Here is a 5,249-nt window from a genome sequence, read left to right on the forward strand (position 1 = left end):
TATCTCTTTCTTCTTTATAAGAATGTATTTGGTCTATGTCTTGTACTCTGGGTACTTAAAAATAATCATGTACTATGTATTACTACTGCTATTGTCATATTTTGTTATGAAATTTTATTTTTCACAAAATCAAAAAATAATTATAAAATTTTTTGTGACCTCCTAAAACAAATTATAGGACCATGAGAGATATAAATAAAGATATATTCACACTCAATAAAGCAAAATTTGCAATAGTAATAGCTTTAAATGATGAATAGAACACTTGTAGTGTAAATTCTCCAACACTACACGTGTCCATGTCATTGTTAAATGGCCATTTGTCCCAGATGCAACAAAAACAATGTAACTGGATCAATTAGCATGATATTCAGTTATATGTGGTAGAAATAAAGCAAACAATCAGAAAATAAAACAACAATGGCTAAATAATTTACAGTTTTACTATTCCTTCATGAAAGATTCAGAAGCAGATTATCCAAAACTGCAAGATAGCTCTATGGTGTCATTACAGACCTAGACTCCTATATTTCTGTTGTATCACCCTGTCACATATCTTCCAACCTGAAGGGTACCTCATGGTCCTCTGTAGTTCTTACCCTCATATTCTTAGTGTAGGTCTGAAGAAGGAGGAAAGGCAGGAAAATAAATTGGAACCCCTCTTAAACATGTCCTTTTAAGAAGCCTCTGTAGAGATATCACACGGTACCTATTAGATGCCTCCCTGGATGTATCACATGACAACTTTGCTTACATATCACTGCCTACAAGTTAATTTCATGACCTTACTTCAAGGAAGACATGAAAATAGAATCTTTTATGCTAGATAAAAACAGGTATTTTTTAGATGGACACATCTATGCCTAAGAAGAAAGAAGAAAAGAGACGTTGAAGTAAAAAGCAATAGCCCTTTTTGATACAACAGCTAACTAATGAATGGGAGTTGAACAAAGTATAAGATTCTTTCCAGCCTTTAGATAGTCTGAGCTCTTAACAGAAGTATGCATCCATAGAGCTGTTTTCAGCATACTCTTAATCCAGGTTGCAAACTAATCTTTATAGGTATATGACTACATATACGTGTATATATACCTCTATAACCAGTCCCTCCCTTAAATGGTCCTTTTTTTTTGTTTAGACCTAAATTAATGCACTGACTGAACCTATTAATCTTATTGGTTAAAACCTGCTCTCTTGGCTGCCATCAAAAGGCTTATCTCTTACAGGTAAGCAGTGTGGTCAGTGAAAAAAATATGGACCTGCCCGGGGCACTCACTGCTATCAGAAGGCTTACCTCCTGCAGGCAGCCAGAATGAGCAGAGAGAAACAGCCAGACCAGCCCCTGAGTGCCCACTCTCATTAGAAGGCTTGCCTCTTATGGGCAGCCAGCATGGGCTAAGAAGAACATCCAGAGCTGCCCTTGCATATCTGCCACCATCCAGATGCTTGCTTCCCTCAGATAACCATCACAGACAGGGAGAAGTAGCCAGATATGCCCATGCATCCTCAGGCCACCATCAGAGACACTTGTTTCCTGCAGACAGCCAACATGGGCTAGGAAAATCAGACAAGCATGTCCCTGTATACCTGCCACCATAGGAAAGTTCTGATGTAGCCATACAGACTGAGAGAAGCAGCAGCCTCACTATCACGCACCCATGGCCATCAGAGAAGCCTCAGTATAGCTGCATAGATCTGAAGAAGCCTTCCCTGTACCCCGTGCCTTCTTGGAAACCTGATTTTTGGAGAAACCCAGATGCCTGGCCCCTTCTCCTAGACTGCGGAGAGGCAGCCAAAGTGGGAAGTGCCTGAGACCCAACAACCATCTTGTTGGGAAGAACCCAGAAAAATGTCAAGACAAAATGTCAAGAGCAAAAGACAATCTCAGACCTCCAACCCACACAGAACAAGTCCAGGAGACATAGACATGGAATAAATTGGAAGTTGAACATCTGAAATCTCTGAAAGGATAGCAAAAGAAGTAAAGAAACAACTTCATAAGGCTGTAAAAGTAATCCAATCAGAAATAATATCTCAGTTTAAAGAAGAAATCACAAATTGCAGAGCATATCTAAGTAAGATATAGATTAAAAAAAAAAAAGAGGAACATAGTAAAATGATGGAAATCTTGAATGAATAATATAAGAAGGAGTTACAATGCATGAAACAGATTCAAAGAGATGTCCAGGAAATTAAAAACTCCATTGAAAGCTGGCAAAACCACTTGAAAGAGACTGTAGATAGACTTTCAGACCATCAAGACAGGACAGCAGTTAGTGATTTTGAAAGAAAATATCTCTTAAAAATAACAAGGATCCAGGAAATAATTCAATGGATTCAAGATGACAAAAAGAAAACATAATTTAAGAGTGGGTGATAGGTGTAAGGGGCTGGGGATTTAGCTCAGCAGCATAAGTGCCTGCCTTGCAAGCAGGCAGTCGTGAGTTCGATCCCTGGTACCGATAAAAACAAAAAAGACAAAAAAAAAAAAAAAAAGAGTGATAAGTGTCAGAAAAAAAAAAAAAACAGAAAACCAACACAAAAGATATAAAAAGTATTTACAGAAGTAATAGCAGAAAACTTCCCAAACATGGGAAAGGACCTGGTATATAGATATGCAAGAACTCCAACTAGCTATCAACAAAATAAATCTACAACCAGACATATAGTAATCAAGATCCCAGAAGTTCAGCACAAAAACAGAATACTAAAAGCTGTTAGAGAAAAGAAACTGATCACCTACAAAGGAAAACCCATCAGAATTATGCCAGACTTCTTTACACAGACCATCAAGTCGAGAAGAGTTTGGAGTGAAGTGTTCCAAATCCTGAAAGACAACAACTTCCAACCCAGAATAATGCATCTTGAGAAACTATCTTTCAAAATTGATGGAAAAATAAGATACTTCCATGATAAAGAACACTAAAGGAAATCATCACCAGCAAACCAACCATACAGAGAGTGCTGAAAGATATTTGTCATGGTTTATGTTGGTGGGCTCCAGGCCTCATACATTTGCATTGTGCATTTATGATTGGTTCATTGTCTAGCGCTTGGATTAGGGTTGTGGGTACTACACAGGCCTAGGGTTGGAGCCAAGAGGTAACGTAATGGCAGGAAGAAGGCATGTATCACTCTCTTGCCAATTTCTGCCTTGCTGTTTGCAGCCCCAGTGAACTGCAGCTCTGCCATGTCACCCTGCCTTGGAACCAACTGAGTATGTACTGAAACCTCCAAAACCTGTAATAAATAAACTTTTCTTTCCCAACTTTGTTCATATTTTGTCTCAGCGATGACTAAAAAGTAACTAAGACAATATTCTAGAGAAAGATAAAGATTATCATGATTCCAAGAATAAAAGCAGAGTGGGATCACCAAACAAAGCAGACAATTGAATGAAGGGAAAAATGGGGGCCAAGAGCAGGAGAATAGCATGGCAGAGACAAGCCAATGCATGCTGGTTGCAACCATTAAAACAGATGGCCTCAAGTCACCAGTAAAAGAAACATAGGGCAAGTGGATCAAGAAACAAGTTCTTCATTATGCTGTACACAAGAAACACATTCAATTCAAAAGGAAATCCATAGATCAAAATTCAAAGGAAAGAAGATAATGTTTCATGTAACAGGAAACCATCAAAAAGCAGGGTAGCTTGCCCATCAACCAAAGAATGGATAAGAATGATATGGTATTTTCATAAAATGGAAAGCTACTCAGATATAAAAAAGAATAACCTCAAAGTCTCTTGTAGGTAAATGGATGCAACTTGAAATAATGCTATTGGTTGAAATGGTTTTGACTCATATAGGTGAACATCATGTTATCTCCTAACAAAAAATCTGAAGGAGTAGGTGGGATCCAAAATTTATCACAAATATTTTGAAAATCATAGGAAAGGAAATGTCTAAAAAGAGAAGATTGTAACCATTGTAATTTTCTATTATCTTGCTTTGAATCTGTATAGAATTTTCATAGTTAGGTTCGGTTTCACTGTTCTGTTCTGTTTGATTTTAATGTGTCTGATGGTTTGGACAGCTATTTTGAAGATAACAGGATGTATTATGGTAGCCCTTGTTAATTTCCTTGTTATTATCTGGTTTTGAAGCCCTGTAATGCTTTCATTCTTTTGTTTTGCTTGGTTTTATTCTGTTTTGTTTTGTTTGATTTTATTATGTCTGATGATGTGGAGTTATTTTGAAGAAAACCAGAGACATTATGGTAACTATTATTGATTTCCTATTATCTTGTTGAGAAATCCTGTATCACTTTTTTTTTTTTTTTAATCAGTACCAGGGATCGAACTCACGACCACCTGCTTGCAAGACAGGTGCTTATGCCACTGAGCTAAGTCCCCAGCCCCCATTTTTTTAAAAGCCTACAGCAGCCGGTATTCCCAGGCGGTCTCCCATCCAAGTACTAACCAGGCCCGACCCTGCTTAGCTTCCGAGATCAGACGAGATCCGGCGCGTTCAGGGTGGTATGGCCATAGACATCACTTTCATTTTTCTGATTAGCTTTGTACTGTTTTGTCTGGTTTGGTTTTATTCTCTTTAAAATTTTTTTTAAAAACCTGCTTTCTCTAGAAATTCTCTGAGGTAATAAAGTATAACAAATAATTTTAAAAAATCAGGTAAGGAGAGATACAAAATCTAGAGGTAGCTTCTTAGTAAAGAAGAAACATCACAACAGTTTCTAAAGCACACAAATGAACAACTATTCACTCAAACACCAAGTATTTATTAAGCATGCACTATGTGCTATGCACTGTTACATAACAGAGATACAACATTGACACACATGGGCATTTTGCTGGCTTCATGGAGTTTGTGGTTCACAAAAGAATGAAATATTTAAGAAATATAATACAGTTAAGAAATTAGAATTGAGTTTGTGGATGTTAAACCAGAAACAAATTTGAACAACTTGGTTACCTGGTCTTTGCCTTGATTAATAAATGAAATTGAGATTATGGAGGTTATTCAAAAATATCTAAGGAACACAGACCTTGAAACTATTTTCTTCCCTTTTTGTATGTTCTTTTGTGACTCCTTACAGTCAATGCTCCATGTTCACATTTTTTTCTATCCTGCTTTCATAATCTTTCCCTCACCTTGTATTGGGTTATATAGCACTACACTAGTCCATTGTAAATACTGCTGCATTTGCAAGTAAAATAACAAATTCCATGAAATTTGACAGTTGCATATTATCTGACAAGAAACCATTGTTGTCTTAAATTTGTACTTACA

The 5,249-nt window shown here is 37.0% G+C and overlaps 1 non-coding gene across 1 annotated transcript; it reads right to left on the reverse strand.

The window, feature by feature from the left end:
- Positions 1-4,372: 4,372 nt before the first annotated feature.
- Positions 4,373-4,491, reverse strand: LOC111753961 (5S ribosomal RNA). Its single transcript, XR_002788727.1, has one exon. It is a non-coding gene; the product is annotated as a 5S ribosomal RNA (ribosomal RNA).
- Positions 4,492-5,249: the final 758 nt, after the last annotated feature.

This window comes from Cavia porcellus, unplaced genomic scaffold (assembly GCF_034190915.1).
Source record: "Cavia porcellus strain 051 isolate PalLab524CR breed Dunkin Hartley unplaced genomic scaffold, mCavPor4.1 scaffold_3, whole genome shotgun sequence".
In the NCBI taxonomy this organism is placed as follows: domain Eukaryota; kingdom Metazoa; phylum Chordata; class Mammalia; order Rodentia; family Caviidae; genus Cavia; species Cavia porcellus.